Genomic DNA, 14,575 nt, shown 5'->3' with positions numbered 1-14,575 from the left:
CCGGCGCGAGTTGAGAGAACGTTTGAAGTTCTTGGCTCGACAGTGATTGATGTCGATTCCCGGGGACGTGTGTGCAAGCATTAACGTGTTTCAAGTCATCGAGCAACCCGGTTAATGAGATTCTACGGAGAAACGAGTCCACTGGTGTATTACCATGTTTGACGCATTAACGATCCTTCCGTTCTTAAGAGACTCATTTGTTCGAGGAGGTCGCTAGTTTGATATCGTGACCGCGTTGCACAGCTCGGAGATGGCGATTGGAAAAAAAGGATCTGCATATATTTCCCTTTCATTCCGAGTGTGTTCGTTAAACGCTTTGCACGCATTCGATTTTATCCGGAACTCGGGATTTCCGAAAATTTTGGGGCAAGAGGCTGATCCCTGTTCCTCGAATTTGGAACTAATACCCGAGAGGCTAAGCTGTCGGTAAGAAATAGGGCCTTGGACGTATTGGATCGAAGAAAGTTTAACACGATTCTAAAGGAACGAGAGCATAATTCGTGTTCGAACTATTCCAATCATAGGAACAATTTCGAATGGAGTTTATGACATGGTCGTGTCCCGGCCAAGTTCCAAGTCCGCTTTCAACCTTGCATAGGAAATTCTGGGGTTAAAGATCAGGACTCAGAGAGCATGGTCGCTGAGTTATCTGGAATTTAGCTTGGATTACCACCGGAGATTCCATGCCGCTTCAAATACGAGCCTCGTTAGCTTACGCGAGCGAAACTCTGTTTGAAAATTTCTTCCCATTATGTTCCACGTCTCGTTCGTTCCGATTCATATCGAATTTTAATACCGTCCTATTCGATCAGGCGACCTTAATTTCGCTTCCACTTTTCTCCCCGATCGAGTCAGATTGCGTTCTATGGCCAAATGTGGCAGTTTCTCAGGTGCAAATTATACAAGGTCATTCAGCGTCATCTAAGAACATTCAAAGGCACTCGAGCTCGTCCAGTGCCATCTAAGGCTGTGCACGATCATTAAAGGCCTTTGATGGTTGTTCAAGAGTATTCAAAATTACTCGGGTTCGTTTAAAGCGATTCAAGAATCATTTAAGATCTTTCAAAGTCGTTCATGGTCGCTCGGTGTTATTTAAAACGTATCGGCTGTCGGAGGAAAGAAATTTACGAAGCAAGAAGGAAAATAATATACAGAAATTTCACGTAAGAAGATATTTAACACCTTGGACATGTCCACTCGCGACTTTTCCTCGTCAAGAGTGTCGACGAACGAGCGAACTTCGCGTCAAACAATATCTCGATGGCAAAATCGGCTATAGTTGCGTGCGCTTCATTGGTCAAAGTGATCTCTGACGGACGAAACGTGGACCAATATGTTTCCGACCCCGTGTTGCACGTTTATGACATAAATTACGATCGAACTTCTAGCCTCCGTCCACGTTTCCGGTTTCCTACAACTTTCGCCATGTCTGACTGATCGGAATTTGAAAGATTCCAGCTAGTTCCACCTGATGGTAACTTCTATCATCCAGAAGAACTTCGTCCGCTTTCCAAGGCGAGATCTATCCCCCGAATATTCTCGACAAATTTGCAAATTCATCAGTTCGTGTGCATTACAAATTAAAATCTTTTACACCGTGTTTAGCGGCATCCTTCCAAATGAATTTCGCCAGTTTCACGGGCCTCAACATGGGTTATCACCCCTGGCAGCAAATTGATCTTGACTAATGACGCGACGGTGTTGGTCTCGCCGTTCTTCTTGGCTAGATGATTTATACGTGCTTTCAAGATGGCGCTTAAAAATCCTAATTGCTGAACTACCGGCTCAAATTCTTCAAGCTTCGAGTTATAATCTTGAGCGAGCGTTAAAGCTACCAGAACCTAAATGGCTGTTCTTAAACTTTTCATTAAAAATTCCGCATTCGACGTTATTGCTTTCGACACGTGACTTTATGGCCGTTTTTATGGTATACATGTAATCAATTTTTCAGTATCTCTTTTTATTCCGTTTCTTCTGAGATTGTTCATTTTCTGTTTCTCCATTTACGACCGGTCATTCGACTGGCTGCGGTAGGTTTAGTGTTAAGATAAAAGTAGTTTCGAATTGAGGTTATGTATTCCGCATCCCTACTCGGTTATTATTCTCGTGTCGACCCTCGTTCCTAACGACTCGGACCAGCAGCCTTCCATCCTGATAATCTGTTTAAACGAGGAAAGGAACGAAAAGTCGCATCACCGATCTCCAAGGTATTGTTCGAGTCGAATCCGTTCATTAACGAGGATCCACCTCGAAGGAGGTTCACGCGACTCGTCTTATCGTCGATCGTAATCGCTCACGCCCGGGATATCGAGCCATAAATTCAATTAACCTGACGAGCAGTACGCTCGAATTGTCCTCTTGTACGCGCATCTATCGAGCTAACCGATACTTCATTACTCTGCATCGATGCGTGTGTATCCTTGGGCTATGACCTTTAAAGCACCGCATGACCATGTTGCAAAATCATAATGGAACCTTGAACGACACTTATGAAATTTCCAGTCCGTACCGGTTACTTATCAGAAATAATTTTCATCAGAAATTCAACGTACCTTCATTTTTTGATTTTCCTCTTAATTTTTTTTTTTATTTTCTTCCTAATTTCCTTTTCAATTTTCCTATATATTCGTTTAGCTGTCGATTCTCAATGAATAGTTTGCTTGGGTTAACAAAATGGCGCTTTCAAGGCGGCTCGTTACCGCGAAGAGTGCCACGACACTTAGATGGAACGTTTTCGGAATGCATACAAAATAACGAAAGAGAACGGGGACATTTGGCCGACTGCCAAACGTGTAACTTATGATACGATTCGTAATAAAATTATCTATACCTCTAGACCGGTCATCCTATCAGATTTATGCGCTTTTTACGAAGACGCACGGACAAGGAAATATCTGTTATTGGGGGCGCGATTTTGCCGGAGATTTATGTCAACTGCCATTTCTAATAACTTCGCCTCGACTCTTATCCTCTAACCTCTACTCTTCGTCTGTTACCGGTAGAGTAGAAGAACTGCAAAACAAATGTTAAAATCAACGGATAAAAGAGAGCCCTTTATATCAATAAAATTTTCATAAAAGATAACAGAACTATACTTACCTTGGCTATATCGTAATCGTAAAAAGAAACGTGGTATACCTTCCCTAAGAAATTTCAAAAACGTATATTTCATAATGGCGGTATAACCTGTACCTCGTGTGCATTTCGAATGACTAGTTGTACCATCTTACGTCGAGTTATAGCGTCTCGCGAAGATGTTCATAATTTCGTATCATAGGTGTCGCCCCGTTCATCTTTTTCATCTGTTTCGTCTGAACACCGATGTCTTTTCCCGCGAATCCGTGGGGTGCCCTGAAGCCACGATAAACCCCTTCCCCACCGCAGCCACTGGACATATATACGTGCCTATTACCAGGTAGAAAATTAGCGTAGAACAATGGAGCGTCTCCCCTACGTAATTACCGTGCGGCTTGGCCGTTCGAGGGTGAGGGTTTCTCTTCTCTTTCGCTCGTTCTGTTCACCTAGTCGCCGAGACACCGTGATTATCGATGTGTACGTACACGTATACGCACACGCAGGCTCACACACGCGCGTGCGTATCGCTGGTTGGCCGGTTTTATGTGGATTTCGTCGCGCACGTGTGCGTCATGTAGCTATCCAGCCCTCTACCGTAATTACCGGGAGGCAACAGATGCGTGTACTCTCGTTCCTGTTGCACGCTTCGAACTCGGCGAAAGCGTTCTACGAACGTTCACGCACGTGTCACCGCTAGAGTCCGGTTTGTCGTGTCTTTTTCTCTACCCTTTTTGGATTTTTTCTCCACTCGCGATGAACAGTCGCACGCGATTCTCTTGAGAACGTTTGCCTTTTTTGTGAACTTTTTAGTACGTACCCGTGATTGTGGGCAGAATGTGCAGTGAGATTGGTGCGGTTGGCATTTCATGCTTGGAGAAGTGCGAGGTGTTAGATGGGGTTTTTCTTCGCTCACGAGATTTAAGGTGGTACTGTAATCTCGTGGAGAATTATGGAGAATTATAATGACAGTTGTATTATGGAGAAACTATAATTGGTTGGCGTAAATATGGGTGATAAAATCTGTGGATACCTAACGAAGTACGTAAATTGTTCGATTTTATGGTTACTCGAGAGGTTAGGATTTTATAAATATTTCTGTGTCGTTGTATTCTTGATTTTCTGGCATTAACGGTTATCCAGTAATTATGTATATCAGTAATGTGTTTTCCGTTGATATTGACATGACAGATAATAGGACGATTATTCTGCGTCACATTTCGAGAGTACTGTAAATAACCTATAGGATTTCGTACTTTCTTTTCCATTGTATTCTCATTCTTCTAAAACGGAATTTATACGATTTTAACATTATTATTCATTTTTTTGATTATGAGAAACGTGGATATGCGGTTTCCGATGAGTGTATGTCGAACTAACATAGTTGGCATCGTTAATCGTGCAGCGGATCACGAACAATGCAGCATACATTATGCACGACCTTACCGACGAAAGCGATCGCATTTTTATCGCCCGGCTATATAGACGATTCTCGTGTTCTTGTCGAGGGAGGGCCCTTGTTCCGCAATTTACGGATATTCCTATCGAATCCACGGACCGAAATCGATCGACAGCGGGGCGCAAAATTGGAATATTGCGGAGCCCCGTGAGTACGTATGCACAATACCGCGATGCATTATGCACGAACTATATTAAAGCATGACGAGCGTGCCGCACGCGTTTCTGGCCTGTTTATTCAGCTAGGAGAAACACCAGAGGCAGCACAGGCGAGTTAGACAGAGAAAGACGATCGGCCAGGGAAATACGTTGGCCCGACAAAGATGGTAGATGGTTATGGAAGACAGAGCAAACAGGAGAGACTTGGAAGGAAGAGACGAAAAATAAAAGTTCGACAGATGACGAGACGGAGAGAAAACAGCGAGGTGAGGAAAGTAAGAGCGAGACGAACGACGGAGGACAACAGAGATGGCGCTCTATCGTAGTGGCGGCGGAGCAAATAGCAGCGGTGGAACGCTGGAAAAAGAGACTCGAATGGTGAAAAGGCGAGACAGAAAGAAAACAGACGGCACTAGAAGAAGCATCGACGAAGATTGAAAAGGGAAAGAACGATAGAGGATGTAAAACGGCGGGGACACACGCGACCGAATGACAAATCGCTCGACGGCCAGAACTTTCGAGCTCTTTGTCCCCTGCTGGCTGGATGCGACTGAAAGCCTGGCGAAAGAGAGGGGGCCTGAAAGAGGAGGAGGACAGAAGGCGGAACGGCTGGAAACGTGACAGGGATGAAACGATAAAAAGCAACGGAAGGGGAAGCCTTGGTGGAATCATGGCTTGATTTGGAATTGTATCCGGCTAGATCTGACGAGGTGACTGGATAACTTGATGAGAGGCGGAAGAGGAAAATGGATGACGAAGGAAAAGGAATCTCCTGTTTTCCCGTTTCTTCTACGTGAAAAATTTGTCTTCGAAAATGGAATTTTCAAGAACGATTCCATCGATGCGTTGTTTCTTTTTCTTCCAAAGTGCTTCGACTCATTCGCGTGGCCCATAGCAGATTAATTTTGTACAGCTGATTTATTTATAAAGCTAGATCGTCGATTTGTTACGTCTGCCAATTCGAGAAAAACGGAAATCCACTTTAAGGTTGTACTTCTCATTTAGAAATCAGACTGAAACATCTCTCTTTGTTAATTACTCTCTAAGGTTAAAACCAGAATAGCTTGATTCCGTTAAAGGAGGAAAGTTCGTGCGATGGCGTTTTAATTAGACGTTCGATTCTCTAAAGACGTAGGATACAGAGTCAAGCAACCGCAGAGTCAATTTAGCGGTCAAAAGTGATTTATAGTTTGTGTAACGGTATAACGCAATTGTTCCTGTAACTGCATAACATAATTGTTTGCGTCACGTGGATAGCTGACAACATTGAATTTGATTATAACGCGTATTGAAACTTTCCTACCATACCTGTTTAAGGCATCGATTACCAAGAATTTTATAAGAACCTAACCTAAAATATGCCGCTGTTTAATCTATAAATTCCATACGCACGTACCATACATTTACGATACATATTCATGTTTTATTACGAAGAAACTAAGACATTATATTTTTTTTGTTGCAGGTGAGTGTTACTAATGAATTATTCACCTGGAAGTGACACATACAGGTAACAAAAACGTGAACTAACGCATCGACGCTCTGTCAGAGTTTTATTTTTCGTCATATGTTATGTTATCCGTAAAAATGGTAGAATCGTCAGCTTTTATGTCCAAAAAAGATTCTTTCTGAAAAGCACGGAGCTTTATGAAAGCGGCAGTTTACAAATAGGGACAAGGAGAACGATAATCGGGTTCGATCGACTTTCGTGACCTGTTGTGCAGATCCTGTAGGTCTTGGATCCTACCAGGACAAGGGATCGTTGAGCTAGCAGCCTCGAAGCGAATTTCTTCCAACAAACAAACTACTTAATAGCTATTGTTACGGTTTAGCATGAAGTTTCTCGAAAGGGACGGGGTAGGGTAATTTTAGTCACCGCGTGGCGGAAGTTCCACGGGGGAAGGACATAGCTATCGTGAAATTCTCCTTACAGTGTAATTTTGTTTAGCTCTCCGGAATCCTTAAGAAAGATATCGATTGGGAAGTTAAAGTGGGGAGAAAAGGTAGATACAAAAGTTTACGAGAATTGCATTTATTGGATTACAAATATCTACATTTTTTTGTTCTATTCATATGAAATTCTACGTAGGCCTTTTGTCAATGTCAAGTAGCCATATTCGACAGGTGGAAACATATTTTAAGCTGAATGAAAACGAGAATGGTTAGCAAGGGTCAGGTAGAATCGATAAAATCTCAAAGGCAGATTTTCACTTTCGTACGAGGTCTGCCTTGAAAAGGTGAAATGTAACAGTACTGTAATCTGTAAGGACTATTCTCGTGGGAGGAGATTGCGTGTGGGTAACGATGGTATAGCGATCTTCGCTTGATATTCGCGTTTAATTGCCAAAGCTTTGTAATCGCCTTTGAAAAGATATTGCTGACGAACGTCGCACGGTGGCGCCACAGTCATGCTCTCGTCCTTCGATGTTTAGGATATTCCAGAGTTTTCTTGTCGTTTTAAATATTCGTTTATTAGATAGGGAGCAAAACGGAAGTAAAGTTTAAAGTAGTAATTCATATTTGATTCGATTACTGGAATGAAATCGGCCAAGATGCTCAGACTCGATCATTTCATGATATCCTGAGGATAATAATCGCTTTCCTGGCGGTATGTCGTAATTTCAAGCGACGTTATTTTGCCCTTGCGCGATGGAGTTCCTTGCTGTCCTTACAGATTCTTGTCTTACCGGTTGCAACAATCGGATAATAATTCTCCTTCGAGATTCTGCTCCATCCCACGTTCTCCTTCTTCCCTTGTCCTTGTTTACAGAGGGAGTTAAATGACGTAAGTGCATGGAGAGGAAATTTATCCTCGTTCCGATCGCATTAGTTCTTTGTTCTTAGAAAAATCGTGTTTAATTCCTTAGATCATCTTCTAACTGGAAATGTACACAATTGGAATAGACTCATCTTTATCGAGAAGTGTACGAAATATTGTGTATTTTTTTTTTTTTTATATATAATTTGAATATTGCAGAAAAATAGGGTAATATTTTGTTTTGTTTATTGTTGTACGACAAAGTAGGAATGTCTTTATTTTCTTTGAAAAAAAACGTACAAAAATATCTCTTTTGCATCGGCCGGGAATCGAACCCGGGCCGCCCGCGTGGCAGGCGAGCATTCTACCACTGAACCACCGATGCTTGTGGGAGATTTGTTTTCATTATTAGGTGTCCTGCTGGCAATCGTACCAACAACTGAATTTTATATAATATTTTGAATCGATTATCGATTTAAATTTGATTTATGCGACGATGCTGAGACAGTGTTTAATAGATTATTATACAAATGGCCTCGTATGAAATATGACATACCTAGCGTTAAGTTTACGTTGATGTTTCTCGCGTAGGACACAGTGCTGCTCAATTATGGCATTTCGAATAAACATTGTCAAGGATAAGCGTAGAGCGAGACAATAACGAATCGCTGGTCAGTTTCGCCGATGACTCTGGTTCAGGGTCGGCCATTGCACTTTCGTGGTCTGAGCACAACAAAGAGAACGTGCTATAGGAACGGGTATGCTCTTCTTCTGCATTAAACTTACGGATTTACTATCAACAAATAGTCCATTTGTATGGCAACAATGAATAATAATAAATACGAGCGTAGTATACTCACGTGCTTCCATAACCTCAACAATTACATCACTCCTCCCCGCTTCTTTCATTTCCGGCACGAATTACGAATTACATAGATGATAGATAAAATTGTTTTCATATTGTACCTAAAAAAACTCACCATCTGACGTATAAATTACGCGGCAGAGTCAACAGACTCGCGTGTAGAGGAGCGTACTAGGCCCTAGACCCTAGGCAGTCGACTTCGACATCCGGTTTGTCTCGGACCAAAGTCAATGCACCTGGCCCTGCTCGTCGAACCGATCCCTAAAGTGCATCTTCCTCTTACGCAAGCGAAACGACTTCGGCCATTTCACTCGCAGTCCCTTTTTTTCCCTTTCTACCTGAGCTTACAGAGGACAAAAAGAATTCCTTTACCGTCGAGAATCGCCGACGTAGCCATAACGGGCCGTGTCTCTGCTCGTGAGCTTACTACATCCACCTTGAAAAAGTCGTGTACACTCGAAAGCGTCTCCCCGGTGAAGAGTCGTGCGCTACTCGGCTTCGTGTGAGTGATTTTAACAGGGAAAGGTACTTCAACCGGTTAAACTGACATTTACTGGTTCTCCCCGTGTAGACGCGGCCTTGGCATCGTGTTTCTTTCGACTTGCTCTGTGTCGAGGTTATCACGATACTCAATTTCACCGCGACGCCGCTGCCCTCTGTCTTCGGGCGACGAGTATTATTTAGATTCATAGTCGAAGTCAGAGACGTTCAGAAACGCACGTTGCGAGGGTACCATTGAGGGTCTGGATGTGGGAGAAACGGATATTTGGATGTGTGGATATCACGTGATACGTTTTGAGAATTTCGTGAAGGACCGTGGAACGACTTTGGGAGGAGTGGGATGGCGGGAAAAGGTAGAGATAGCGATCTCGGTAATGGAGGGAAAGAAACGTGCGCCTAAAAGCCAGATAAAGGGAGGAGGGGCCGGGTTTTAGTTCAGGTGACCCTAAGACACCACGAAGCTGGTGGTATCTCTTTACAGAGTTCACGGCCGTCCTCGTTCAGGGACCTTAGGATCGATGCTGCAATGAGATTCAGGGGTAGGGGAGGCAACAGTGCCTGTAGACTCCACGTTCGTTTTTGTTCCGTATTTTTTTTTCTGCGAAGTGTATAAAGTGAAAGAAGTTTGTTGGTAAACTGAAAAAAAGAAATGAAAAATTGGAAAGAAATTTTTGTGATATGATAATATAAACTGAAGAAGGCTGAGAGAAATAATTGCACTTTCGGATGGTTGAATGAAGAGTGAGAATGAAAATTAGAATAGAGAAAGTATTTGTATATTAATTGTAAATATGTGGAAGTAGTTGGTTTTTATTAAGAAAAATAAAATAGGAAAAAAAAAGTAACGTTGCATCGGCCGGGAATCGAACCCGGGCCGCCCGCGTGGCAGGCGAGCATTCTACCACTGAACCACCGATGCTTGTAAGAATATAGGGATATTATGTATAACAAGCAGAACATTTGTACTTCACCTTTTATATTTTTAACTATTGTTTCAAATCGAAGGAAAAGAAGCATGTATATTATTCGTGAGTGACTTAATATTAACGCTACTATTATTTTATATAGCTAATAATACCAACTGTTAAAAAGAAGCGTAGATTAAAATGTGAATAATTAATCGTGATAGTATTTTATATGAAGATATACAATGCAAAAATAAAAAAATAAGAATTGCATCGGCCGGGAATCGAACCCGGGCCGCCCGCGTGGCAGGCGAGCATTCTACCACTGAACCACCGATGCTTCAGTGAAAGATGCATTATCCGTGTGATAGTAACTGTAGAGCATCACCTACTTTCACATTGTGCTAGGTTAATCTGCAATAATCTTATAACATTTTTATCTCATTACACAGTTATCTTTCCCATATACATAACAATTTCACAAAAGTTAACGAAAAGTGAAAGGTTGTGTTTTAAAATGTTTTCATAAATAATAAAAGAAAAAAAAAAATTTAACGTTGCATCGGCCGGGAATCGAACCCGGGCCGCCCGCGTGGCAGGCGAGCATTCTACCACTGAACCACCGATGCTGTTGAGATACTAGTTATACGTATTAAATTTTCCTATGGGAATCAATTGAACATTGTCATAATATCCCGTTTCATTCCCGCTTTATATCTCATCGTCCCTAATTTCATTTCAACATTTCTATCTTAATTACGATCTAATTTCGATCTTAAAATATATTCACATTCATGACACGTACATATTCGTACTTGCAGAAATTAAGACTAACCTAATACAATCGTTTCTCCGCAGTGAACTTTTAATTCCGAGGCTAAAAAAGTTGCCAACTAAAAAGTTAACAGACTAAAACTAATAAACTTTCTAACAACGGCGCTCATGAAAATTCCCCCAAAGCTATTCACCCTAACTCCATCTGACCCTAGTAACTTTTTTTTCCTTTCATTCCGCTCCGTTCGTCCAGCGAACCCTCGCGCTTTTCCTTTTCTCTTTTTCCCTACGTCTACGATTACCGGACGATTCGGACGTGGTTATTTTTCTCTTCTACGAACACGTCGACACGGCGGTCCACTCCTGCTGGGCGAACGGACAGCGCCATATACACACGCAACCGCGATAAAGGAACAAAAGTTTGTTAACCTCTTCGTATCGCGCACGATCGTTAAAAACAGGCTACGCGATGGTGCACGGCCGCGTCTACGTTTTTCGGCGACCTTTTTCTCGTCGAACAGTGTCGTCACCGGTGGTTGGCTGGCTCTTCGGTAATAAATGAAGGTCTTCCCGTTTCTTCATTTTTTCTCCCCCCTTTGTGGCTTCTGCAGTGAAACGTATCTCAGCTTGTTATTGCGTATTTCCTCTTTTTAATCTCACCGGGCCCCGGCAGTCCCCGAATTAATTTCGAATCCGAACCAAGTACCACTGTTCCCAAACCGGGGAAAAATTAGATCCTATAATTTTCGAATCCTGCCGAACATCCAGAGACGTTCCTTTTCAACGTGACGTCTTTTTGTGCCGAATTTTTTGACCATGTAACGATACAGTTCTTAAGACAAACAGACCCGAAACCTGTTCGATCAATCTCTCGGAAACATCTGTTCGTTCAGGCCGGTTCGGACGTTAAAATCCGGACCCGGCCGCAAAAAATGTCTCTCGCATTTCCACCCAAGGATCGAAAGTTGACCCATCGTCCGAATCGGTTCGCGAACGGCCCCTAGGGTTCTTCGACCGCGCGGGCGATTTAAATGGGACGTTTTAAACCGGGCAAAAAGCCGGTCGCATTTCGGACACGGGAGTCCCAGGGATTCCTGCCACTTCCGATCGAGGGATCCGTTCGGAATGAGATCCTCGCACCGGAAAGTCGCTCGTCGATTGTTTCCCGTCGTTTTTCATCTCCCCCGGACCACCCTCCGCAACCCCCGTTCGCCTGGAAAATTTAATATCGGCCGGCTGAAACTATCCTACGGGTAATTTCCAACGCGGTATTATTCGCGACTCGATTCCGGTCCGAGTTGCACGGGGATCCACGTAATTGCTAGATCGATGGACAACGAAGAGGCTCGATTAAGTCGTCTTGTAATCCGATACAAAATTCATCGAATTTTCCACGGAGGAAGCTTTATTAGTCGTGTCAGCAGCCCGTTTAAATATTCCTCCCTAATCCCGATTACTCTGGATTATACGGGTCGATTAAATCGAGATTAATTAGAGGAATTCGTTTGCTCGCTGGACGCGGACGCGAGCGACACGTTCCTTCGATTTTCGCGATTGCAGTCGATCTGGTATCCGCGTTTGCGAATTTCGGGGTACATCGAGGTCGAATTGCTGCGCTATTAGCAGCAACAACTGGGCTCTCGTCGGTGTAAATTCGATGTAATTAGGGCGAACGATGGATAGTCCTGCATCGGTTGCATTTGTTGGATAGATCTAGGGGATCGATAGCCGACTGCTTCGAGTTTACTCGTCACCTGGGATCGTGTCTTTGGGTTGATTATCGGGGACTTGTGTCGAATTAATTTACTCAGCCCGCGAGGAATCGTTTAATTCCAATGTACAACTTGTATAAGATTTGTAATAAACGATATAATCCTCTGGGCCTCGAAGAGTACATTTTCTTATCGAATATACGAAAATTGATCCTGGATCTTTTTAGCCCTTTATACTTCGAATTTCTTTTCTAATAATTCCCTATTGTTTTAGGCTCTTATTTTAATTACATTTTCATGGAAATGTTCCACGATTCTTATTTTCCTAGTTGCAGAAAATATGTAGCATTAAGATATTAATATTAATATTTTCATTTATCACAAAATTCTTAATTCTCATCGCATAACTGTAAATAAAGGTACAAATTAATATACAGGGTGCCCCCCCAGTAATAATAGTACAACTGGAAAAATGTTATTCTACATGAAAGAACAAATGGAAAATGAAGAATAAAATTTTATTTTAAATATTCACCGAATACAATTAATTATGTCTTAGATGAATATATTACTGATACAACCGAGGAGGGGGTGATTTTTTCCAACGCGGTATTATTCGCGACTCGATTCCGGTCCGAGTTGCACGGGGATCCACGTAATTGCTAGATCGATGGACAACGAAGAGGCTCGATTAAGTCGTCTTGTAATCCGATACAAAATTCATCGAATTTTCCACGGAGGAAGCTTTATTAGTCGTGTCAGCAGCCCGTTTAAATATTCCTCCCTAATCCCGATTACTCTGGATTATACGGGTCGATTAAATCGAGATTAATTAGAGGAATTCGTTTGCTCGCTGGACGCGGACGCGAGCGACACGTTCCTTCGATTTTCGCGATTGCAGTCGATCTGGTATCCGCGTTTGCGAATTTCGGGGTACATCGAGGTCGAATTGCTGCGCTATTAGCAGCAACAACTGGGCTCTCGTCGGTGTAAATTCGATGTAATTAGGGCGAACGATGGATAGTCCTGCATCGGTTGCATTTGTTGGATAGATCTAGGGGATCGATAGCCGACTGCTTCGAGTTTACTCGTCACCTGGGATCGTGTCTTTGGGTTGATTATCGGGGACTTGTGTCGAATTAATTTACTCAGCCCGCGAGGAATCGTTTAATTCCAATGTACAACTTGTATAAGATTTGTAATAAACGATATAATCCTCTGGGCCTCGAAGAGTACATTTTCTTATCGAATATACGAAAATTGATCCTGGATCTTTTTAGCCCTTTATACTTCGAATTTCTTTTCTAATAATTCCCTATTGTTTTAGGCTCTTATTTTAATTACATTTTCATGGAAATGTTCCACGATTCTTATTTTCCTAGTTGCAGAAAATATGTAGCATTAAGATATTAATATTAATATTTTCATTTATCACAAAATTCTTAATTCTCATCGCATAACTGTAAATAAAGGTACAAATTAATATACAGGGTGCCCCCCCAGTAATAATAGTACAACTGGAAAAATGTTATTCTACATGAAAGAACAAATGGAAAATGAAGAATAAAATTTTATTTTAAATATTCACCGAATACAATTAATTATGTCTTAGATGAATATATTACTGATACAACCGAGGAGGGGGTGATTTTTATATGGAAGAACAAATCGAAGATAAAGAATAAAATTTTTATATTCGAGTATATCTATTTCTATTATCTTTTCTATCCTCTTTTCTATAATAGTCTATTTCTATTTCTAATCTAATCTAATTCGAGTATATCTATAATAGACTTTTATTTAAAATATTCACCGAATATAATTAATTATGTTTTAGATAAATATATTACCAATACATCGGTATCGGTGGTACATCCGAGGAGGGGGTGATTTCTATATGGAAGAACAAATCGAAGATAAAGAATAAAATTTTTATATTCGAGTATATCTATTTCTATATATCTATTTCTAATTTAATCTAATTCGAGTATATTTATAATAAAATTTTATTTACAATATTCACTGAATACAATTTATTATGTCTTAGATGAATATATTACTGATACAACCGAGGAGGGGGTGATTTCCATATGGAAGGACAAATCGAAGATAAAGAATAAAATTTTTATATTCGAGTATATCCATTTCTAATCTAATCTAATTCGAGTATATTTATAATAAAATTTTATTTACAATATTCACCGAATACAATTAATTATGGCTTAGATGAATATATTAACGATACAACCGAGGAGGGGGTGATTTCTATATGGAAGAACAAATCGAAGATAAAGAATAAAATTTTTATACTCGAGTATAGATATTTAAAATCGATTTTCTCCATAATGAAGTTTCGAATGAAAAGATTCTA

At 41.3% G+C, this 14,575-nt stretch overlaps 1 protein-coding gene and 4 non-coding genes across 5 annotated transcripts in view; 1 reads left to right on the top strand and 4 right to left on the bottom strand.

The window, feature by feature from the left end:
• LOC108554913 (uncharacterized) overlaps positions 1-14,575 on the top strand; it is a gene marked incomplete at its 5' end in the record, with an annotated part of 110,774 nt that overhangs the window by 9,707 nt on the left and 86,492 nt on the right. The window lies entirely within an intron of this gene.
• Positions 7,762-7,832, bottom strand: TRNAG-GCC (transfer RNA glycine (anticodon GCC)). The gene has a single exon. It is a non-coding gene; the product is annotated as a tRNA-Gly (tRNA).
• TRNAG-GCC (transfer RNA glycine (anticodon GCC)) lies at positions 9,662-9,732 on the bottom strand. Its single transcript has one exon. It is a non-coding gene; the product is annotated as a tRNA-Gly (tRNA).
• TRNAG-GCC (transfer RNA glycine (anticodon GCC)) lies at positions 9,988-10,058 on the bottom strand. Its single transcript has one exon. It is a non-coding gene; the product is annotated as a tRNA-Gly (tRNA).
• TRNAG-GCC (transfer RNA glycine (anticodon GCC)) lies at positions 10,277-10,347 on the bottom strand. Its single transcript has one exon. It is a non-coding gene; the product is annotated as a tRNA-Gly (tRNA).

This window comes from Eufriesea mexicana, unplaced genomic scaffold, assembly GCF_001483705.2.
Source record: "Eufriesea mexicana isolate 0111107269 unplaced genomic scaffold, ASM148370v2 scaffold100, whole genome shotgun sequence".
Lineage (NCBI taxonomy): Eukaryota > Metazoa > Arthropoda > Insecta > Hymenoptera > Apidae > Eufriesea > Eufriesea mexicana.
This window is presented reverse-complemented; position numbering and strand designations above follow the sequence as displayed.